We start from the raw sequence: 25,578 nt of genomic DNA on the forward strand, positions 1-25,578 counted from the left end.
AGGAGATGGGGGGAAGGAGATGGGGGGGGGAAGGAGATGGGGGGAAGGAGATAGGGGGGGTGAAGGAGAAGGGGGAGGGAGGCTGAACGGGCCGGGTCCGAGACTTCGGGCAGGGCCCGTCCCCAGTACCAGATTTACAGGTAGGTGGCATTGGGTCGGGTCGGGTCGGGGGGGTGGTGGGAGGGAGGGAGGTCGGTTCGGTTCGGGTCGGGGGGAGGGAAGGAGGGAGAGGGAGGTCAGGTCGGGGAGAGGGAGGTCAGGTCAGATCCAGTCCGGGGGCGGGGGCGGGGGGGAGCGGAAGTCGGGTCGGGTCGGGTCCGGGGAGTGGGGGGGGGGAACCGGGAGTCGGGTCGGGTCCGGTGGGGGGGGGGGGGACCGGGAGTCGGGTCGGGTCCAGTCGGGGGGGGGGGGGGGGGAGCGGGAGCGAGAGTCGGGTCGGGTCGGGTCGGGACCGGTCCGGGGGGGGTGGGGTGGAGCGGGAGTTGGGTCGGGTCCGGCCCGGGGGGGGGGGGGGAAGCGGGAGTCGGGTCGGGTCCAGTTGGGGGCAGGGTGGGGGGGAGCGGGAGCGGGAGTCGGGTCGGGTCGGGTCCAGTCCGGGGGAGGGGGAGTGGGAGTCGGGTCAGGTCCAGTCGGGAGGCGGGGTGGGGGGGAGCGGGAGCGGGAGTCGGGTCCGGTCCGGTCCGGGGCGGGGGGGAAGCGGGAGTCAGGTCGGTGTCGGGTCCGGTCCGGAGGCGGGAAGCGGGAGTCGAGTCGGGTCGGGAGGAAGCAGGAGCTGGCCGTGGGAGGAGCCTTATTCACGCAGCCCCAGTGAGGCCATTCGGCCAGGGCTAGGGGCTGCGTGCTTCAGGCCCCTCCCACACAGTTTCGGGCACCTGGAGCTACTGCACTTGCGCGCATGTGCAGAGGTCCCGGCACTGTTTTCAGCGCAGGGACCTGGCTCCGCCCCCTACAGCTCCTGCTGCACTGCGCCGAGGGCCAGAGGACCTGTAGGGAGGTGGAGAATACGGTGGGTTTTTTTAGGTGCACTTTGTGACGTGAAAAACGAACGTCCAGGTCAGGACTGTACCGTTCTTGGCGCGGCTCGAAACTTGGGCCCCTTGTATCTACCTTATCAAATCCCTTTAAGATTTAAATACTTTTCAAAGGCAGTACTTTAGCAGCTATTTGGCTCAAAATCTTTCTCGGGGGGCAAAGACTATGGCCTAGAATTGGACATTGGCAAAAATCTGCCGGTGTTACCCCAGTCTCAGGATTATGGCTGCAAAAAATGAATGCAGTGCTAACGGGTAAAAAAGATTCCCACTGGGGGCTAAAGATTTTCAGCCCTGCATTAACTTACAGTATAACGCCCACCTGGTGGAGGTATCAGACCTGAAATTCGTGTCCAGGAGCGGCATTCCAGCTTCTTACATCCCCTGGGAGTGTGGCTATAGAATGCGCAAGGAACTGTGGGCTATTAAAGGGGCTATGAATTAAAAGGGCAATGGGATGAAATTGGCCTTCACCCTGATTGGGGGCAATAAATAACTGGGGTTGGGACTTCTTGCATCTGGCGCAAGAAGGCCCGTCCTTGCTGCTGAATTGGGCTGACCGCCCCTCTAAGAAAGTGGAGCGCAATGTCACGTGCTCCACTTCCTTTAAGGATGGGTCCCGGGGCACTACTGGGGCACAATGTTCACCGCTATGTGGATAAGAACATAAGAAACAGGAGCAGAAGTAGGCTATTTGGCCCCTCGAGCCTTCTCCACCATTCAATAAGATCATGGCTGATCTAATCTTGGCCTCAACTCCACTTCCCTGCCCGCTCCCCATAACCCTTTACTCCTTTATCATTCAAAAATCCGTCTATCACCACTTTAAATATATTCAATGACCCAGCCTCCACAGCTCTCTGGGGTAGAGAATTCCAAAGATTTACGACCCCCTGAGAGAAGAAATTCCTCCTCATCTGTTTTTAAATGGGCGAACCCTTATTCTGAAACAATGTCCCCAGTTCTAGATTCCCCTACATTTACCCTGTCAAGGCCCCTCAGAATCCGTGTAGTGCTGATAAGCTTCAACGTCCCTCCCCTCCGCTTAAAGGGGAGGATCGCTGCACATTCTGTAAGGCCTCTGATGGTCTTCACTACACCACCAGAGAAGTGCGGGACACAAAACAGAGTGCTGGCTGCACGATGACGGCCCGGGCCACGCTAGGAATCATATACTGGAGCTGACCCAAAAGTCGGCAAACCAGTAAAGATGGTGGCACGGAGCGCTGCCGTCCTCCCCTTTAAGTTTCACCATGCGAGCGGATGTCGGCAAGTTTCGCGACCCGCAAAGCTGGCATTGACATCTGCTAGCACCAGGCCTGCAGGTTGCGGAGCAAGTTCCCACACAGAGTGATAAGGGGCCGGCACAGGTCAGTGACGGGTCACCACACACAGCGATGACATCATCACATGTTGCATGGCGGCCCGGGGTGCTACCCCTGGGCTACGCCACTGCCATGGCAGTGCCTCCGCAAACTCCCGGGCAATTTCCCGGGAGCTGGTAATGCGCCCCTTCCCCTGAGCGTAAAGTCTCTTCCACCCCGTTAGCACCTAAAAAAGGGACAATTTCACCCCCAATATGTTCCGAACTAATAAAAATTTAAATGAAGTGAAAAATGCAGTTTTCAGCCCTTATTGCATTTCAAAAAAAATGAACATTAAAAAGAATTCCCAAATGTTGAAGCTGAATTCCTATCCGAACCACAATAAATGGGAAAAGTGCTTCAGCACTAACACAAATTTAAGAAGCTTAAATACAAACTTACCTGAAAGATATGTGTTTCCCTTTAATAGGTGCTGATGGGCCTCTGTCGGTCTGCTGCATGCTGGGTTTCCCTGGCGTGCTTAGGCTCCGGCGCTGAACTCAGCATGAGGGCCGAAGTTCGCCAAGGTGATGTTGTGTGATGTAACCACTCCGCCATTTTTCTTCATAATGGCAGCACTACCGGGACTTCGAAAATAGGAAATGTCGTGGTATGCCAGCAGTTGTCTGAAGAGCGGTGGCCGTGGTTTCTTAACATCACGCCGCGCTAACGAGTGACAACAAGGTAGGAAATTTTTCCCACTAAATATCTATAACTGACTCTCAGATATCATCAGTTCACGATACACAAATAACAGTGACAGAAATTCTGACAGGTACCAGTCCATCGCTCAACCAACCTGTTTGGTTTCAACAGTCTTCAGTTATTTCCTCAAATGAACCTGCTTTGCTCAAACAGGCTTCAGCCCCGCCCTCAAATTGATGGGATTGATGGATACAACAATTTTCAGTGTCAGTGATAAAATACTGATTTTTCTTGTGAACTACTAACAAGCTAACGTAGGGGTTAAAATTTGACTGTCAGTTCAAAAAACTGAAAGTCTTCAAGTCTGAGACTGGACACTTGATGAATGACAAAGTTATATGTGAGTTATGGTCCGTGTCAAGAATGGGATATAAATCATGACTTAGCTTTTTATCCTGCACTTTACTGAACACCATTTCAGGAAGGTAATTAAATTTGAATAAGTAAGTGATGTGGTTGTACACATTCATTCCAAATCATGTGATTGACTCAAGAACTGTTTAGGGAAGTGTGAGTTTGGAGCATTTAATGAAGACGTGCAAAAACAATTCATTTAATATATACATGACCTGATCAATGCAAATTATACGAGGTAGCATTACAAATGTTAAACCCACTAATGCAATAGAGATATATCATTGACTTTAAGAGAAAATGTTTAAAAATTCACAATTTCACTTTTACTGAGTCCTTTTATTCAGATGGCTGAGGCACTCTCCTGTCTCAGATGGCTGTCTCATTACTATATGTAAATCCGGGTCCTTTGTTGTCATTAGGACGGCGTTGGTATTATAATCATTGACTGAGCAAGGTGCCTGCTGCAACCGCCCCGCTCAGTGAAACCCGTTGGCGAGGGGGAGCCGAGTGCTCCCCTCGGAGTCTAGACTACATGGTCTTAGAAGTAGTGAGCAGATTTTCCTGTTCTTGTACCTGGGCAAAGCAAGTAAAGGAAAATCAGGCCGGAGAATCACGGGAACCCCCCACCCAATTGGTACTCTATTAATTCATATTAATGGCTCCCTTGAAGGAGTGCAATCCTTCCCATCCAATTTGCTCTGCTCAGGTGGTCCAAGAGGAACAGGAAAATCTACCTATTGTATAATGCCTCATAAATCAATTGAAATTCTTTGAAGAGGTAAAGAAATTAACGGATTAGGTTGGATAAGTTTATTGTAGGGCATACCTCTGAGAAGGTATGATAGAACCACCATAATGATAGAACCATAATGCAGCACAGACCCAGGGACTATATATACGCTAATGGTTCCAATGGGCAAGCCATTTTTTAAGGTATTTGTACAATAAAACAGTAAAATAAAATTGTTCCATTTTGTCACATCAGATAGTGGAGCCAAAATTCAGGGTTCGGATAAGGCCCGTTACCAACGTTTTGCGGCGGCCATGCATTGGAATCGAATGGCCGGCATTGCAGTCGATTGGCTGCCACGACCCAAATTCACCTCAGGGATTTTTCGGGCCATCCCCACTTCCGCCCCGTTGCTGCCGATTGCCCCAAGTGTGTCATCAAAGCGTGCACTGTTGATCTAGTTGGTCACTGGGCCACTAATAAACATTGCTTTCAACCTTCACCAGGTGGACAGCAGCTACCAGGAGCTCCTCACATATGATGTAGTGAGCCGTACAATTTATCACAATTCGCCATAATTTGTGTAAGTGCATTCCCACTGTTCTCCTGATCACAGCAAGGGCACACACCATACCCCATTGAATGGAGGCACGGGGCTTCACCAGCAACTCTCTGCAACCTAATCATCATAGGCACAAAGCCTGGATAAATAAGTATGTGTCCTCATAGCCAGTGTCCAGGTATTACCTTCTAGCAGCTGTCATGTCATGTAGCAAGAGTTTTTTTCATCAGCTGTATGATAAGCATCTGCTTTTTACACATTGCAAAGTCCTAAACTTGTGATGTGTCAGTCACGGTGATATTCTATACATCCAGGTCCAACACCATGTACCAGGCTTGCTCACCAGTAACTCCTTAATCCAGATTCTCGCATGAGGAGCTTTGGCAAAGACGTGTGTCCGCAGTGATGCTAACGTTCCCTGCATGGTACTCAGCAATAGGTTAATGTGTTCCATATTGTAAGCATCAGCGTAAAAATCAACACAGACTTCAGGATTTTGGACTTTAAGTTTTGGACATTGCTTTTCCATATTTCATTTACTGCAGAAGAGCAGACAGCATGACTGGAACAGGCCCAGGCATATTTCACAGGAATACACATCAGGTGGGTGGGGATAGTCTGGGATGGGTCAATGGCTGAAAGCAGGAACCTCATTGCAGGTAGATGGCCGATGGAGGACCCTTTTGTCATGTAATGGGAACCCATCAGTGAGAGATCAGGTAGACTGGTCAGTGTTCAAGCCATCATCCTGGAATGAGATAACCCTAGAGCGCGGGAACCTCAGGACTAAGGAAGCCATTGGCCAGCCAGACTCATTGGAGCCTTTCCCAGGAAGAGCCCGGTAATAAAGGCACTGGCCAGAGATGTGATTTCATGCTCTTTAGTTGGACTGCCTCAGGCAAAGGACTGGTTTTTGGTGCGAGGATTCAGCAAGCATTTTTTCAGGTATAAGAGAAAGGCAGTTTGCTGCCATTTCTCTTCGTCCTCTTCTATGCTTGCTTGCTTCATTCAACACATTCAAGGACTGAGCACTCCATCTGGGATGGAGAGAAGAAATCATCATCTACGAGCAAAGAGAGCCTCACTATTTCGACTGGGAAGCTGACCTTGAGGCTGGGACATGGAAACCACAGATTAGTACAGAACCAGAAGACACGCCTCATTGGGAGAAGCAGCGAGTAAGCCAAAGGGGTAACTGATGAGCATTATCCCAGCCCACACATTCTTTAGACCCCTGCATAGTGTGAAAGGGTGTCCTGTGTCCCAACCAAGCCTTAGGGGTTTAGTGGGAAGGTTCTGCGTGGATCATAGTCATATGCACAGTCTGTTGGACAGATTCAGTGGTGCATTATTGATCCTTGCAGGGGTGGTTTTAGTCATGGATACTTTGCGATAGGGGTCTGTTCAGATGGGCCAGTGTTGTGTGTTGTACTGTGTTTGTTTTACGCTACCAGGGTGCGTTTTACTGGAAGCAGGTATGTGTTTTAACTTGAATAAAAGCAGTATGACGTTTAGATCTGTCTATAACTGAGTATTCTATTCACTACTATAATTCCCGGGTCTAGAACTGTTGTAAGGGGTTGTGATTCAAAACCATCAAGTGCAAAACCACTTACAGAATCTGGCGACCACAAAGGGACACTGGTTTGAGTGAACAGACAGTTATGGAAGATCTCAAGAGATCGACAATGAGGGTTCTTGTACATATTCGGAAAAGTTAATGTAACACAGCAGTGGGTGTTAGACCTGTTGTAGGCTGAGAATCCTGAGGACAAAGCTGCTGAGTGGACGGGGAGTAAGGAGCACAAAAAGGCAAAAGAAAAGGCCATTTGGCGCCTGTGTTTGTAGAAGCAAGTCCAGCTGCTCAGGGATCAGGTTGGTAAGCTTAAGGCAGAGCTCCAGGAGTCTGAGGAGCAGTCAGCCACAAGGGCCACAGTGGGGAACAGGTTCGTGGATGAGTTATGCGAGGAGAAGCAGGAAAGGTGCACTCAGGAGGAAACCTCCCGTAACACAGGAGAGTACCTGCAATGCCAGCCCACCGAGGCCAAGTTCAACGAGCAGACTGTACGAGAGGAGAACGTCCGCTTAACGGGTAAAGTTGATGGGTTGGAGGGGCAACTGAGGGATACTAAGACAGCTTACATGGTAGCTAGCAGTAGGGGGGGTTTGTGAGTGGGAATCACAGGCCCTGCCATGAAGAAATCCAAAGATTGACTCAATCGCTATCCAAAGCCAAAGGCATGGTTTGCTTGATAGCCCGGGGGAAGCTCAGTTGGACTGGGAAGATGAAGGAGAAGATAGCGAGGATGGGGGGCAGGGTAGGGATGTCTGACCATCGCCTGAAGTGCCACAGGGATGTGTCCCATACGGCAGCAGACGTTCGACCCGCCCATAGGCGGCGAAGGTCAGGGCGTGCTGCAAAGCGATTTTGTGGTTCCATTCACTACCCTGCAGCTGCAGAATATGATCTCGGGGGTGCCCAAGTTAAAGAAAAAAGGGGACCCCTCAGTTCACTTCACCGAAGTGGACCAGGTTGGGGGGATTAACGGGTGTAGTGAGGCTGAGGCTCATAAGCTGTTGCTGTTTTCCCTGGAGGGGAAACTGTATCAGGCCCTGTCCGCCGAGACCAAACGGGGACAGGGGACCACGGCCGGCTTAAAGGAGGAAATCCTGAGAGCCATGGGTCACACCCAGGTAGTCCGTTCTCTAGGGTAGAGAGGACACTGCAACTGGCAGGGGAAGCACCTCAAGCATTCGCGAACAGGCTCTGGCCTGTCTACGAAAAGGCCATGGGTGGGGTGCACGGGACAGAGCACAGTTGTGGGGGGGAGGGCTGAGAAACCAGTGGCTCAGGCTCCTCGTGGCAAACAGTTTGCCATGAATAAGGGTAAAAGCGGAGGCCTGGTTTGACTCCGAGGACCTCGCAAATACGGAGGCCGGAGTGCTCCGTCACCTGAGCCTGGCCTTTAAAACCGGCTCAGAGGAGGAGGTCAAACCAAGTAGGGGCAAGGTACATGTAATGAAAGCCAGTGAGGCTAGTAAAAAGGAATGGAGTCAGGAAGGGTTTAGCGCAAGGAAGGTTAGGACGTGTTTCGGGTGTGGGCAGACAGGACTCTGGAGGAAAGACTGCCCAGCCCTAAGGAGGGGGCAAAGCAAAGGGGATCCTTCAGTGCCGAAGACAAAACCTGTCGAGGCGAAGGGACCAACTGCGGAACAATTTGATGTTCTGGTGGCCGCCCTTCGGACAGTTTTTGTGCCAGAGCAGGGAAGGGTAGACGCTGCCATGAGCAGGGAAATCCCGACCGCTCCGGTAATCCCACCACCCTGACTAGCACGCACCCAGCCTGAGTACCTGTGTTCACTCACGTACGATGAGTGGAGCAGACCATGCGTGTGGATGGGGGTGGAGAAGGTAGAGGGGAAGTACTTGGTGGACATCGGAGCTTCGAGCACGGTGATCCATGCGAGTAACCCGACCGATTCACCCTGGTCCAGCAAGGTTCCATTCAGTCTCGTGGGGTTCACCGGGAACGAGCAGACGGAGGCGAAGTCCAGGCCATTAGCCATAGATTTAGGATCCCTCCTCACCAGGTGGGAATGCATCCTAATAAAGTGGGAACAGCTAGGGTCAGGAGTCCCAGGGGCCACAGAATTATAGTGGATAAGAAGAAAGAAGTTGTAGTGATCCCAAGGAAAGGGGAAGGAAAATGCAACATGTGTACCATGAAGGTGAAGGGGAGTTACAACCTAGAGCAATTGGTCAACACTACCCCGGCCAAGTACCAGGCGTACGTGCGGGACAACCTCGCATCGTTCGCCACACACAAGCATGACTGTGTTAGGGTGATGGGGGCGGAAGTCCAAGTACAGGGGGACCCCATGTCATGGCCACAGAAGCAGTACAGTTTCCCCAGAGAGGCAGAGGCCGACTTGGAGACGGCACCGTGATCCCTGGTAGCACAGGAAGCGTTGAGGCCCACAGCCACACATGTGAACTCGCCACTTTGGCCGGTTAGGAAACAGGAGCCACCGTGGACGATCGGGTGCTCAACAAAAACATCCCAGCCTGCGCGCCCACAGTCGCGGCCGGAGCTGATCTGATAGGGGGTATTCCAGCAATCGCAACTATATTTACGGTGCTGGACAGTTCAAACATGTTTTGGTTGATTCCCCGGAAACGGGGAGACCAGTACAAGTTTGCCTTCATTTTAAAGGGACAGCAGTGCACACGGACATGCCTTCCCCAGGGATTTCATAACAGCCCCTCCATATTCCACCAATGCATGGCAGATGACTTAAAGGGATTCAGCAGACCCCAGCAGTTGGTGCAGTATGTGAATGATTTGCTTTTGTTCTCCGGTGAGGGGGAGGAGCATGGTCTGCTGCTAGCTGAGATGCTGGAGCTGCTGAGAGAGAGAGGGTTCAAGGTCAATCCTAAGAAAACTCAGATCGGTCAGAGGGAAGTAAAATTCCTCGGGCTGACTGTGAGAGCTGGGGAAAGGGCTATAGACGAGGCCAAACGGAAGGCGGTACAGGAGTTACCAGCCCTCCACAACAGTGACGGGGTGAGATCCTTCCGGCGGCTCACGGGGTACTGCAGGGATTTTAGTAAGGATTACGCCGCCATGGTAGCCCCTCTGCTTCGGCTCCTCCGCAAGGGAGTCGGATGGGAATGGGATGAGGACTGCACGGCAGTGTTTAATCGCCTCAAGGGAGACCTGCAGATGGCACCTGCATTAGGGGCGATTAATGGTGGGAGGACTTTTTTTTGGAAGTAGCAGCCAGCAGGAACAGTTTGAGCGGAGTACTGCTCCAGGAGCGGCACGGAAAACTGAGGCTCGTGGTGTACTCGACAAGAGTCCTCACCGATGTAGAGCTGGGATATTCCAATTGCGAGAGGCATCTCCTAGCCACGCATTGGGCTATAAAGTGCTCACAGCTCTTTACGGGTTCATCCCTGATCATTCTACTAACCTACCATACCCCCACTCAGATGTTATTAGATGGGAGGATAAAGGACGGCACGGTGAGCAGTGCTCGCATCGCCTGCTGGATTTTTTGCTCTCACAAATACATCTGAGAGTGCAAGGCCTAAGTGAGCCCAAGTTGGCCGCCAACATGATCTACCCATCAACAAGTGAATGGTGGAAGGGGTATAGAAACATAGAAACATAGAAAATAGGTGCAGGAGTAGGCCATTCGGCCCTTCTAGCCTGCACCGCCATTCAATGAGTTCATAGCTGAACATTCAACTTCAGTACCCCATTCCTGCTTTCTCGCCATACCCCTTGATCCCCCGAGTAGTAAGGACCTCATCTAACTCCTTTTTGAATATATTTAGTGAATTGGCCTCAACAACTTTCTGTGGTAGAGAATTCCACAGGTTCACCACTCTCTGGGTGAAGAAGTTCCTCCGCATCTCGGTCCTAAATGGCTTACCCCTTATCCTTAGACTGTGACCTCTGGTTCTGGACTTACCCAACATTGGGAACATTCTTCCTGCATCTAACCTGTCTAACCCCGTCAGAATTTTAAATGTTTCTATGAGGTCCCCTCTCATTCTTCTGAACTCCAGTGAATACAAGCCCAGTTGATCCAGTCTTTCTTGATAGGTCAGTCCCGCCATCCCGGGAATCAGTCTGGTGAACCTTCGCTGCACTCCCTCAATAGCAAGAATGTCCTTCCTCAGGTTAGGAGACCAAAACTGTACACAATACTCCAGGTGTGGCCTCACCAATGCCCTGTACAACTGTAGCAACACCTCCCTGCCCCTGTACTCAAATCCCCTTGCTATGAAGGCCAACATGCCATTTGCTTTCTTAACCGCCTGCTGTACCTGCATGCCAACCTTCAATGACTGATGTACCATGACACCCAGGTCTCTTTGCACCTCCCCTTTTCCTAATCTGTCACCATTCAGATAATAGTCTGTCTCTCTGTTTTTACCACCAAAGTGGATAACCTCACATTTATCCACATTACACTTCATCTGCCATGCATTTGCCCACTCACCTAACCTATCCAAGTCGCTCTGCAGCCTCACAGCATCCTCCTCGCAGCTCACACTGCCACCCAACTTAGTGTCATCCGCAAATTTGGAGATACTACATTTAATCCCCTCATCTAAATCATTAATGTACAGTGTAAACAGCTGGGGCCCCAGCACAGAACCTTGCGGTACCCCACTAGTCACTGCCTGCCATTCTGAAAAGTACCCATTTACTCCTACTCTTTGCTTCCTGTCTGACAACCAGTTCTCAATCCATGTCAGTACACTACCCAATCCCATGTGCTCTAACTTTGCACATCAATCTCTTGTGTGGGACCTTGTCGAACGCCTTCTGAAAGTCCAAATATACCACATCAACTGGTTCTCCCTTATCCACTCTACTGGAAACATCCTCAAAAAATTCCAGAAGATTTGTCAAGCATGATTTCCCTTTCACAAATCCATGCTGACTTGGACCTATCATGTCACCTCTTTCCAAATGCACTGCTATGACATCCTTAATAATTGATTCCATCATTTTACCCACTACCGATGTCAGGCTGACCGGTCTATAATTCCCTGTTTTCTCTCTCCCTCCTTTTTTAAAAAGTGGGGTTACATTGGCTACCCTCCACTCCATAGGAACTGATCCAGAGTCAATGGAATGTTGGAAAATGACTGTCAACGCATCCACTATTTCCAAGGCTACCTCCTTAAGTACTCTGGGATGCAGTCCATCAGGCCCTGGGGATTTATCGGCCTTCAATCCCATCAATTTCCCCAACACAATTTCCCGGCTAATAAGGATTTCCCTCAGTTCCTCCTCCTTACTAGACCCCCCGACCCCTTTTATAACCGGAAGGTTGTTCGTGTCCTCCTTCGTGAATACCGAACCAAAGTACTTGTTCAATTGGTCCGCCATTTCTTTGTTCCCCGTTATGACTTCCCCTGATTCTGACTGCAGGGGACCTACGTTTGTCTTTACTAACCTTTTTCTCTTTACATATCTATAGAAACTTTTGCAATCCATCTTAATGTTCCCTGCAAGCTTCTTCTCATACTCCATTTTCCCTGCCCTAATCAAACCCTTTGTCCTCCTCTGCTGAGTTCTAAATTTCTCCCAGTCCCCAGGTTCGCTGCTATTTCTGGCCAATTTGTATGCCACTTCCTTGGCTTTAATACTATCCCTGATTTCCCTTGATAGCCACGGTTGAGCCACCTTCCCTTTTTTATTTTTATTTTTATGCCAGACAGGAATGTACAATTGTTGTAGTTCATCCATGCGGTCTCTAAATGTCTGCCATTTATGGGACATGGACGTACGATTCCGGGCCACGTTACACCCAACAAGCCGCGAGATCTACGTCAACAGGTCTAGTTCGGTAATGAACGGGGAGCATTTCACTGGGTGCGGGATTTATGATCCTACGGCTGGGATAGCAAGGGCCATTAAACTTCCGAGCACCCTGAGCACCCAGCACACCGAACTGTCGGCAGTGGTGTACGTCGTTACCCACGCCGACGAGTTCACGACCCCATACACCATCTACTTGGATTCCATGTTTACATGCAATTCGTGTACCGAATACTTGGCCATCTGGGCTCGTCGCGGTTTCACATCCGCAGACGGAAAGCCCTCAGCAACAGCACCGTTGCTGAGAAAGGTCTTAGAGGCCACAGGGACCCCGAGAAGTTATTACATCCACAAAGTAAAGACTCACTCTAAGACAGAGCCAAGAGGGGAAGGCAACCAAAGGGCAGACGAGTTAGGAAAGGAGGGAGCCAGGGAAAGAGTTTTTGGGATCCATACTGGTCCAGCCCAGTAGCAGGTATCCAGGACAAAGGGGACACATCAGGGAGTGCAGAGATAGCATTGGCCCCGGACTTGAGGCAAGTCCAGGCACAGGATCCCGTCCTCAAAGTCGTCCTGGAGCAGCTAGCTAAGGGCGAGAAGGTAGAAGGTCCGTTCAGGGTAGCGGGCAACACCGTAAAGGAGGGGATGCTCTTTAAGGGGGATCGGTGGATAGTTCCCGAGATGCACCAAAGGGAATTCCTCCAGTTGGCCCACGGGGAGCCAGGAGCGGGACACCCAGGGCCGGAGACTACCTGGCAAAGGGTCGAACAGGCAGTGTGGTGGCTGCAACTGAGTGAGGATATCCGCGATTTTTGCGCAGACTATCTGGTGTGCGCAACGAACAACCCCGATCCACAACATAGGAAGGTTCCCATGGGGCACACGAGAAAGGTAGAGGACCATGGCAGTCAGTTCAGGTCGATTATATCGGGCCATTGCCCACCACAAAGGGGGGTTACAAGTACTGACTGGTCCTAGTGGACGTGTTCTCCAAGTGGGTGGAAGCCTTCCCTTGCCGATCAGCCACGGTGTTGGCGATGGCAAGGATTTTGGTAAGGGAAGTGTTCTCCAGGTGGGGACTGCCACAGTTCGTGGAGTCCTACCAAGGGAGCTACTTCATGGGGCAAGTCATGCAGGCCATCTTGAAGGTTCTGGAGATAGAGCGGAAATGGCATGTGGCTCACAATCCACAGTCATCGGGGGTTGTGGAGTGACTTAATCGGACCATCAAAATAAGGCTGCGGAAGGAAACAGGACAGTTCTCGAAAAAGTGGGATGAGGTCCTGCCGTTAGTTTTGATGGGTGTCTGAGCCAGCCTCTCCAGGAGCACAGGGTACTCCCCGCATGAGCTCATGACCGGGAGGGTCATGCGCACGCCCACCCATGTTCTGGCACCGGTTCTCACCGAAGGTCAAGTGAGAGAAGTAAACCGGGATAAGTTTGTTAATAATCTGTACGAGAGGTTGAAGCAGATTCATTGACAGGCAGCCAGTAACATGGGGAAACAGCACCGGAGTAATCGGTTGCTGCTCGAGCCCCAGAGAACGCACGAGTGGAAGGTAGGGGACCAGGTGATGATCCGGAACTACACTTGTGTAGGGACGTTTGAGCCACTGTATATGGGACCTTACAGTATAGTGGATAAGGCAAGCCCCATGGTTTACGCGATTAAAGTTTCAAGGCGCACACAGTGGTTCCACGTGAACCCAGGGGAAAGGGTAAGGAAAGGAAAGTAACACCAAGGCGCTGTAAACAGCATGGTGGATGCGGGTCTTCCTTCCATAGTTTGGGACAGCGAGGACTCCGTGGTGGGGGCTGTAAGAAGGAGCAGCAGGATCCCACGGCCAAGGGCGCCGTGGACGCCTCCTTACACGTCGACCAGGAGCCGTAAAAGGCCCAGGCAAGAGGTGTCCTAGCGGGTCCACCCGGCAGCACGGGTGGTATTGGACATAGTTTCCTTTTAAAGTGTTTTGGTTAGTAGTAATGAGGCCGGACCTGTTGAGGTAGACCCTCTCACAGCAAGGTGCTTGTTAGTTTTATTTTACAGGAAGCTGAGGACAGAATGGAGACAGCCCTGAGACTGAGCCTGATTTGGATGCTGGCCAGAACATAGAAACATAGAAACATAGAAAATAGGTGCAGGAGCAGGCCATTCAGCCCTTCTAGCCTGCACCGCCATTCAATGAGTTCATGGCTGAACATGAAACTTCAGTACCCGCTTCCTGCTTTCTCGCCATAACCCTTGATCCCCCGAGTAGTAAGGACTTCATCTAACTCCCTTTTGAATATATTTAGTGAATTGGCCTCAACTACTTTCTGTGGTAGAGAATTCCACAGGTTCACCACTCTCTGGGTGAAGAAGTTTCTCCTCATCTCGGTCCTAAATGGCTTACCCCTTATCCTCAGACTGTGACCCCTGGTTCTGGACTTCCCCAACATTGGGAACATTCTTTCTGCATCTAACCTGTCTAAACCCGTCAGAATTTTAAACGTTTCTATGAGGTCCCCTCTCATTCTTCTGAACTCCAGAGAATACAAGCCCAGTTGATCCAATCTTTCTTGATAGGTCAGTCCCGCCATCCCGGGAATCAGTCTGGTGAACCTTCGCTGCACTCCCTCAATAGCAAGAATGTCCTTCCTCAAGTTAGGAGACCAAAACTGTACACAATACTCCAGGTGTGGCCTCACCAAGGCCCTGTACAACTGTAGCAACACCTCCCTGCCCCTGTATTCAAATCCCCTCGCTATGAAGGCCAACATGCCATTTGCTTTCTTAACCGCCTGCTGTACCTGCATGCTAACCTTCAATGACTGATGTACCATGACACCCAGGTCTCGTTGCACCTTCCCTTTTCCTAATCTGTCACCATTCAGATAATAGTCTGTCTCTCTGTTTTTACCACCAAAGTGGATAACCTCACATTTATCCACATTATACTTCATCTGCCATGCATTTGCCCACTCACCTAACCTATCCAAGTCACTCTGCAGCCTAATAGCATCCTCCTCGCAGCTCACACTGCCACCCAACTTAATATCATCCGCAAATTTGGAGATACTGCATTTAATCCCCTCGTCTAAATCATTAATGTACAATGTAAACAGCTGGGGCCCCAGCACAGAACCTTGCGGCACTCCACTAGTCACTGCCTGCCATTCTGAAAAGTACCCGTTTACTCCTACTCTTTGCTTCCTGTCTGACAACCAGTTCTCAATCCACGTCAGCACACTACCCCCAATCCCATGTGCTTTAACTTTGCACATTAATCTCTTGTGTGGGACCTTGTCGAAAGCCTTCTGAAAGTCCAAATATACCACATCAACTGGTTCTCCTTTGTCCACTTTACTGGAAACATCCTCAAAAAATTCCAGAAGATTTGTCAAGCATGATTTCCCTTTCACAAATCCATGCTGACTTGGACCTATCATGTCACCATTTTCCAGATGCACTGCTATGACATCCTTAATAATTGATTCCATCATTTTACCCACTACTGAGGTCAGGCTGACCGGTCTATAATTCCCTGTTTTCTCTCTCCCTCCTTTTTTAAAAAGTGGGGTTACATTGGCTACCCTCCACTCCATAGGAACTGATCCAGAGTCAATGGAATGTTGGAAAATGACTGTCAATGCATCCGCTATTTCCAAGGCCACCTCCTTAAGTACTCTAGGATGCAGTCCATCAGGCCCTGGGGATTTATCGGCCTTCAATCCCATCAATTTCCCCAACACAATTTCCCGACTAATAAAGATTTCCCTCAGTTCCCCCTCCTTACTAGACCCTCTGACCCCTTTTATATCCGGAAAGTTGTTTGTATCCTCCTTAGTGAATACCGAACCAAAGTACTTGTTCAATTGGTCTGCCATTTCTTTGTTCCCCGTTATGACTTCCCCTGATTCTGACTGCAGGGGACCTACGTTTGTCTTCACCAACCTTTTTCTCTTTACATACCTATAGAAACTTTTGCAATCCGCCTTAATGTTCCCTGCAAGCTTCTTCTCGTACTCCATTTTCCCTGCCCTAATCAAACCCTTTGTCCTCCTCTGCTGAGTTCTAAATTTCTCCCAGTCCCCAGGTTCGCTGCTATTTCTGGCCAATTTGTATGCCACTTCCTTGGCTTTAATACTATCCCTGATTTCCCTTGATAGCCACGGTTGAGCCACCTTCCCTTTTTTATTTTTACGCCAGACAGGAATGTACAATTGTTGTAATTCATCCATGCGGTCTCTAAATGTCTGCCATTGCCCATCCACAGTCAACCCCCTAAGTATCATTCGCCAATCTATCCTAGCCAATTCACGCCTCATACCTTCAAAGTTACCCTTCTTTAAGTTCTGGACCATGGTCTCTGAAATTACTGTTTCATTCTCCATCCTAATGCAGAATTCCACCATATTATGGTCACTCTTCCCCAAGGGGCCTCGCACAATGAGATTGCTAATTAATCCTCTCTCATTACACAACACCCAGTCTAAGATGGCCTCCCCCCTAGTTGGTTCCTCAACATATTGGTCTAGAAAACCATCCCTTATGCACTCCAGGAAATCCTCCTCCACCGTATTGCTTCCAGTTTGGCTAGCCCAATCTATGTGCATATTAAAGTCACCCATTATAACTGCTACACCTTTATTGCATGCACCCCTAATTTCCTGTTTGATGCCCTCCCCAACATCCCTATTACTGTTTGGAGGTCTGTACACAACTCCTACTAACGTTTTTTGCCTTTTTTGTCCTTCCTCTCCAGCGTTACTGGGGGGAATGGACCCACCATGGCACAGGGGGGTAGGACAGGGGACATGGACGGGATGGCAGCCTACTTCCACGAGGGAAGGTGGCCAGGGTGGCTGGGGTCGAATTCTCGAAATATTCCAGCCACACCGGGTTCACATGTGGGGAGGCTTCCACACATGTCCCAGACTGAAGGCCACAGACACACGGATTGGGGTGACCGAGGGCAAGCACTTATGCTTGAAGTGCAAGGGACACATTCCCCTGGTACAGTGGTGGTGGCTCAGGAAATTTGAGTCAGGACACGGGGAATCAGACAGCGGATTGGGAGAGATTAGGGAACGATACGTACCGACAGATCACGGGGATATAGGGGGGAGTGGAAGTGTGCTGGGACAAGTGGAAGGAGGAACAGGGAATTTATGTGTGTATGTGGGGGTCGGAACGGACCTGCCCAGCGGGTGTGTCGATTGCCTTTTCACGGCAATGGTAGGATTCCGGGGCTGGGATCAGATGGGATCGGAGTATGGACTCCTGCATGATCCCAGACCCTCCCAGCACAATAAATTCCACGGAGCTTGTCGCACACAAGAGGAAGCCCCTGCCTACATCCGCACCGGTACAGGCGACAGAAGTGAGGTGTCCCGCCACCACACCAGGCCCAGAAAATGGTTTAGTTTTAGTCCCGACCGGGAAGGTTCTATTCGCGTCGGTCATTTTAAACCTAACCGGGGTGCATCTGCCCGAGTGGTGTCCAAAAGAAACTGAGCAGCTGTATGAGGCCCTCATTAAAGAAATGTTCCGCCAGTTCTTTGAACTCAGTTACGGGGATGGGAGTTGGGAAAAGTTGTACGACATGGGAGTGTACGATAACATTAGTCCGGGGAGGCAGAGGCGAGGGGTGCTCAATGATGTCGCTACGGTGTTTAATGTGGGTACATCTCTCGCCAATAGTATGGACGACGTGCAGCTGCAGATGCAGGTTAGCGGTTTAAAGGAGCAGCTGCGGAAAATCCTGGGGGAAGGGAACGAAGTGGTAGGGTCAGAGCTAAAGGAGGACCAGGTGATGACTATTAACTTAAAAGAGGTCATCGGGGAGTTGGAGACACGTGCTAAAACGGTTAATGAATTAATACGGGAGAATAGGAATGCCTCGGCACAGGTAGCCAGGAATGGAGTGTGCGTGTTGTACGGTGCCAGTTGCTAGGCGAGGGACGCAATAATTTGGAGGACCTCCAGGAAGGTTGCGTCCCATCATGGGTCAGCAACAAGCACCTTGCAGCGCTCAGCCCGTATCATAATTCGATGAGCCCGTGTCAGCTTCATTTAGCTTCCGAAGCCTACCCAGTCCCAGTGGATTGCGGTGGGTCCAATCACACGGTTATGGGGATTGTGTTGCGTATGCCACTGATCGGCAGGACACCAAAGCCAGTAGCGGTATACAGAGTAGAAAATATTGGTGCCTTACAGGAGGAGGTGCAAGTGCGGTACTTTGGGGCCCCACCATTTGTAATAAAGTGGGAGCATGTCATGACCGGCACTGACCTCAAGGGGTGCCAGAGCAGGGGTGCACACGTCATATTGTGTCCTCAGCACTTGAACGCGTTCGATCGGCCAGAGTTGGTTTGAATCAGAGAGTGCAGAGCCTAGTAATTGCACCATGGAGGTGATGGCCCAGAGCCACGTTCTACCTCAGGTAGCATATGCAGGCAACAGGACGTACTGCATCACGACGAGCGTGGACCAGTACCGGGTGCACCGCGACACTTGATGTCTGGACACCAACATGACTTTCTGCTTCAAACCCCACACCGAAGTTCAAGTGGCCCAAGAGCACATCCTTCTAATCCCAGAGCCATCTACGGTACACATCACGGTGAACGACACAATCCAGAATCTGCAGCAGTACATCACACAGTTTGGATATCAGATTCCTTTTCTGCCCGAACACCTCACAATGTTAATAAAATCCGTCAAGCTCTCGCAGAAACATTATTTTACATTGGAATAGACACACTGGAACAAAGGGGGGAAAATTAAAGGGATAAATTCCCCGCCCTGGTGGGACTTTGGTTTGAAGAAGTTCCTCCGTGGATCCAGATTTGCTCGCACACTCTGTAATTATACAGTTTCTCATTGTGATGTATTTGTTGCGGCTGTCTTGCAAAAGGCGAAGCAAGGCGCTCCGAAGTCAGTGGGAGGCCTTGGTTAAAGGTTGAACCTAAATGTTTTTCTCTGTAAATATATTATACGAATGTGTTTCGTGTTGTATTTTAAGGAATGTATTTGGGGTGTTAAAAAGTAAAGTATATACGGTTGCTAGGAGGCCACAATGATTTTTCACCAGCGGACATTTGATATTCCAGAGGTATTCTTGAAATATCAAAGGGGGGACTGTAAGCATTAACACAGACTTCAGGATTTTGGACGTTAAGTTTTGGACATTGCTTTTCCATTTCATTTACTGCAGAAGAGCTGACAGTATGACTGGGACAGGCCCAGGCATGTTCCACAGGAATACACATCAGGTGGGCAGGGATTGTCTGGGATGGGTCAATGGCTGAAAACAGGAACCTCATCACAGGTAGATGGCCGATGGAGGACCCTTTTGTCATGTAATGGGAACCCATCAGTGAGAGATCAGGTAGACTGGTCAGTGTTCAAGCCATCATCCTGGAATGAGATAACCCTAGAGCGCGGGAACCTCAGGACTAAGGAAGCCATTGGCCACCCAGGCTCGTTGGAGCCTTTCCCAGGAAGAGCCCGGTAATAAAGGCACTGGCCAGAGATGTGATTTCATGTTCTTTAGTTGGATTGTCTCAGGCAAAGGACTGGTTTTTGGCGCGAGGATTCAGCAAGCATTTTTTCAGGTATAAGAGAAAGGCAGTTTGCTGCTATTTCTCTCTCTCTCTCTCCTCTTCTACGCTTGCTTGCTTCATTCAACACATTCAAGGACTGAGCACTCCATCTGGGAAAGAGAGAAGAAACCATCATCTGCGAGCAAAGAGAGCCTCGCTATTTTGACTGGGAAGCTGACCTTGAGACTGGGACATGGAAACCACAGATTGGTATGTAACCAGAAGATACGCCTCATCAGGAGAAGCAATGAGTAAGCCAAAGGGGTAACTGGTTAGCATTAGCCCAGTCCACACATCTTTTAGACCACCTTTAGTGTGAAAGGATGTCATGTGTCCCAACCAAGCCTTAGGGGTTTAGTAGTGAGGTTCTGTGCGGATCATAGGCATACGCATATAGACAGGTTCAGTGGTGCACAATTGATCCAAGCAGGGGTGGTTTTAGTCGTGGGTACTTCGCGATAGGGACCTGTTCAGATGGGCCAATGTTGTGTGTTGTACTGTGTTTGTTTTTTTTACAGCACCAGGGTGTGTTTTATTGGAAGCAGGTGTGTGTTTTAACTTGAGTAAAAGCATTGTGATGGTTGAGACCAAAAGATCCGGCTATAACTGAGTATTCTGTTCACCACTCTAATTCCCGGGTCTAGAACTGTTGTAAGGGGGGTGATTCGAAACCACCAAGGGCAAAACCACATACAACATCTCTCCCTCCCTGCAACCATTTCCCCTTTTTATCACAGATCTCCCGACCAGCCTAATTCTCAATCTCACACATAGGCTGGAGGAAATTCTTCCATTTCATGTCTTTTAAAATGGGTGAGTTGTCTGTGGAGGTGCAACAAGTCCCAGCAACTTCCCTAAATAATGTTATTTATTGCAACAAGACCAAGGCCTTGGGCCCTTCGATTGGGGCGCACACTCCATAGCCCCAAGTTTCGTCCCACGGCGAAAACGGAGCACCTCCGAGCTGGGCGCCTGTTTTTCGCGGCGAAAACTGCGCTTAAAAAAAAGTCCGATATTCTGGAGCTCGATATCTGCTTGGCGCGGCGCGCTCTTCGCAGCAGGGGGCGGAGCCTAACACTCGCGCCGATTATCTAAGTAGCAGGGGGCGGGTACAATTTAAATTAGCCTTCGTGGTGCCGGCAACCCTGCGCATGCGCGTTGGAGCGTGCGCGCATGCACAGTCTCAAACAAACATTGGCACTCGGCCATTTTTAAAAGGACTGCAGAAAAAGTGAAGATTTGTTTCTTGGACCCACTGACGTTGCCCCATAAGCGTGGCCGAACGGCCTAAAGAATCTTAATCAGCTGCGTGTGTCCTGTGTTCTTTCTTCGGCTCCCAGCCAGCCACTGACGCCGCTGCTATCTCAGGACCGAATGGCCTCACGTCCGTCCTTCCGCTCCTGATTCTTCGGCTGCCTTCGAGCCACTGATGCTGCCCCATAAGCGTGGCCGAACGGCCTAAAGAATCTTAATCAGCTGAGTGTGTCCTGTGTTCTTTCTTCGGCTCCCGGCCAGCCACTGACGCCGCTGCAATCCCATGGCCGAATGGCCTCAAGTCCGTCCGGGTGCTGCATCTTCGCGGGGAATGAAGGCCTGCCTCAAGCACCGCAGCTCAGCTCGAAGGCTGCTTCCCGCCTACCGCTGCCGTCGAGACACTGACGCCACACCCCTGCCTGTCTCCAACATGAAAGGCCTGCCTGAAGCACAGCAGCTCGAATGCTGCTGCTGTTTCACACAGGTAGGAAGATGGTTTATTTAATATTTTCTTTGCTTATACATTTTTATTCAGGTTTGATTTATTTGTATAATATTTGTATAAGTATAACTAAGGATTGATTGTAGAATTTAATGACTTCCCTTCCCCCCCTCCCCACCTCGTTCCCTACGCCTAATTTGTAACCTAAAGTGTAGACAAGGTTTTTCGAGCGTACAAAAATCTTCACTTACTCCATTCTAAGTTAGTTTGGAGTAAGTTTTCACTGACGAAACTTTGAAAACAGGTGTAAGTGGCCGGACATGCCCCCTTTTGAAAAATAAATTCTGTTCCAAAGTGAAACTGTTCTAACTGACTAGAACTGGAGCAAACTAAATGGCGAGAATTCCGATTTCTAAGATACTCCGTTCTACACCAGTTGCTCCTAAAAATCAGGAGCAAATCATGTGGAAACTTGGGGCCAAAGAGTGGCTCCCATTTCAGGCCCAAAAACATGCTTAAAGGAATTTCTGCCCCATGGATTAACTAAAGAAGCAGAGTCTTTAAATGACAGTTTATGTGATAACTTATATAAGAAGTTTAAATTGAAATCTTAAGGGCTTTATATGAAAGCAAAATCATATTGAATCAATAATTAGCAGTGATCTAGGTACTTGACGACAGTGATTTGGGGCTTAAAGTGGTCACCAATATATAGATTAGTGAATACTTGGAAGGATGCATGAAGAAATGTTGGTTGCATTTTACTTGTGCCAGGAGATTGCATTCCACTCTCTGTAACTGGCTTAAATGGAGTTGACGAAATTTGGGAGGTGGGCATAGATAAATAGAATCATAGACATTGACAGCATGGAAGGAGGCCATATCGGCCCATCGTGTTCGCGCCGGCCGACAAAGAGCTATCCAGTCTAATCCCACTTTCAAGCTCTTGGTCCGTAGCCTTGTAGGTTAAGGCACTTCAAGTACACATCCAAGTACTTTTTAAATGTGGCATGTGTCTGAATTCCTCTGGTCAGCATCAGCTCAGTACTTTCACACGTGAAATATACTGCATAGTATTTTGAATGTGTTTGAAATTTTAGGAGAAATACTGAAGAAGAAATCTCCAAGAACACAGTTGTGATGTTGCTACACATACACAACCAGAGGAACCATTTGTCCCCTGCCCAGCATTAGTACAAATGCAATGCTGCTTTGCTTCATTTTGATCCTATATTGTGATGCGAGAAGTTCATGTGTAAGTAATTACTTTTGCAGCATTGTTTGAATTAGTGCAGGTATAAACAAACCCACAACACATTTCCACTGTAGTGTTGGCAATCAATCCATTGGCTGCCTCTAGCAGTTTACATGTGTTTAATGTTGAGAGAAAACAAAAAGCTCTTGAATCTGGCAAAAGTACCAGAGGGCAGATGAGAATTTTTTTTATACAGCAATTTGTTATGATCTGGAATGCATTGCCTGAAAGGGTGGTGGACTCATATTAAGAATGGAAGCAAGTTTTCCTCGATTCCGAGGAACTGCCTATGATGATGATGGGTGGACATAGATTCTATAGTAACCTTCAAAAGGGAATTGGATAAATACTTGAAAAGGAAAAAAAATGCAGGGCTATGATGAAAGAGCAGAGGATTATGACTAATTGGAAGGCTGTTTCAAAGAGCTGGCACAGGTACAGTGGGTTGAATGGTCTCCTTCTGTGCTGTATGTTTCTGTGAAATTCCAGAAAACCACAGCACAGAATATGAGTGAGTTCCTTTTATAGATTATACAGGTGCAGTGTTAAGAATCCGGAGTTCCGGAATCCGAAATGTTCCGGAATCCGGACTCCGGACCGATCAGTGGCAGGGTCGTCCGGAATCCGTAAAATGTTCCGGAATCCGGACCCGACGACCCTGCCGACCTCGGGGCCTTGCCTCGCCGCCGCTCACTCGCCTTGCCCTCACCCACACCTCTTTGGCGGGACCGGCCCGCCCGAACATCTCCTCAGCGGGGCCCGACTGAAGGCAACTTCCCTGGTAGGGCCCTTCCGATGACTTCATCAGCGGGGCCGGCTGGCTGGAACATCTCCTCCTCAGCGGGGCCCGATTGATAGCAACTTCCCTGATGGAGCCCTCCCAGTGACTTCCTCGGCGGGGCCTGCCCGACGACAACCTCTTTGGCGGGGCCGGACGGCCCGAACAGCTCCTTGGTGGGAATCGCTCCCCTCACCGACCCCCCCGCCCCCACCTCCACCCGCCCCTTTCTGACGTTCCAAAATCCGGAAATACCCGAACCTGGGTTCCAGTGTTTCTGGATTCATGACCACAGAAAGCAAATCAAAAGTCCGGAATCTGGAACAGCTTCAGTCCCAAGGGTTCTGGATTTTAGACACTGCACCTGTACCACACACTTCATGTAATTGCAAAAACATTTCTGCTTCGCATTGATGCAAACGATAATAGGTAGTACACTGCAAGTGTGAAGCTATCAAACTGATTGTGTGTTGCATTTAAACTTTGTAATGTAAACCAAGGGCTGACTCGCCCATTGCCTATTCCCTAACATTAAAGCACAATTGATAACTGGAGGCCAGTGAGTGTGATGCACAGCCAGCTGTATCAATCAGCATTGAAGGGGCAGAATTGCTGTCAGCAGATAAAAATCTCAAACTGCACCTGTAAAGTGTCATTATTTTTAACTCACATAAACCAAAGTAAACTATTACTAGCTATATGATTTGCCCTTACACATATCCATACAGGCTCTCCTTTAAAAGTCCATGCTTGTCCAAGTGCCTGTTAATTTTCTGCTGGATTATTGTTTCTAAAAGCTTCCCTCCTAACTGATTTTAAACTTACTGGCCTGTAATTATCCTTCTCCACGGATGTCATGAGTTTAAGTCCCATCATGGCAAGTTGTGAAAGTGAATTCAATAAAACTGATCATTTTTCAGCGCTAGCACCAGGAAAAACAGTAATCGAAGGGATTGTCAAACTTGCTACTCTCACACAGCCTCACCTACATGTAAATCCAGTCCCACGAATTGGGGTCAACCCTTAAACTCTGAACTCAGTTGTAAATAATCACAACAGAACACAATAACACGAGAAACTTCAGACATATCTAGCTGCAAGGGCCACAATAAGACTTGAGCAATCCCAGCCCAGTCGATCTTGAAAAGTCCACCTCAATAACATCTGGGGCTGGTGCTCATTTTGGCAGAGCTGCCCCACAGACTAGTTAAGCAACAGTCTGACATAGTTATACTCACAGGCACAGAGTTTTGATGATGCTGTGCTAGTTGTAAAACTTGTAAAAAAAAAATAAGCATCAAATATGGCATGCGCACATTGTGAGATGGAAATGCGCTGGCCGCAATATTGGTACAGGCATCAAAGAAGGCGTCCAAGGCCCGTGCCTGAAACAGGCATTAGGCCCTTTCCATATGCAAATAAAGGCCTAATGCCTATTTGATTCCTCATTTTCCATATTGGTTTTCCTGAACGCAGCCGACCTCTAACTTCAAAGCTCATCAAAAGGTATGTTTTCAAAAAATACTTACCTGAAAATGGAAGCAGGAGGAGCAGAAGTACTTCTCCCAGCTTCACATTAAAAACATGGGCTACAGCCGACCACAGCTCACACCCATCCTTATCACTGCCCCCTCCCTCGCCCGAAAAATATCTCTCTCACTTGCCCGAAAACTACCTCCCTCCCTCTCCCAATAATTAACTCCCTTCCTCTCCCGATAACTACCTCCGTCCCTCTCCCGATCACTACCTCCCTCCCTCTCCCGATCACTACCTCCCTCCCTCTCCTGAAAACTACCCCCTCTCTCTCCCGATAACTAACGCCCTCCCTCTCCCGATCACTACCTCCCTCCCTCTCCCGATCACTACTTCCTTCCCTCTCCTGATCACTACCTCACTCCCTCTCCCGATAATACCTCCCTCCCTTTCCCGATCACTACCTCCCTCCCTCTCCCGATCACTACCTCCCTCTCTCTCCTGATAACTACCTCCCTCCCTCTCCCGATCACTACCTCTGTCCCTCTTCTGATAACTACCTCTCTCCCTCTCCCGGTAACTACCTCCTTCCCTCTCCTGATCACTACATCCCTCCCTCTCCCAATAACTACCTCCTTCCCTCTCCCGATAGCTACCTCCTTCCCTCTCCCGCTAGCTACCTCCTTCCCTCTCCCGA

This window comes from Pristiophorus japonicus, chromosome 2 (genome assembly GCF_044704955.1).
Source record: "Pristiophorus japonicus isolate sPriJap1 chromosome 2, sPriJap1.hap1, whole genome shotgun sequence".
NCBI lineage: Eukaryota > Metazoa > Chordata > Chondrichthyes > Pristiophoridae > Pristiophorus > Pristiophorus japonicus.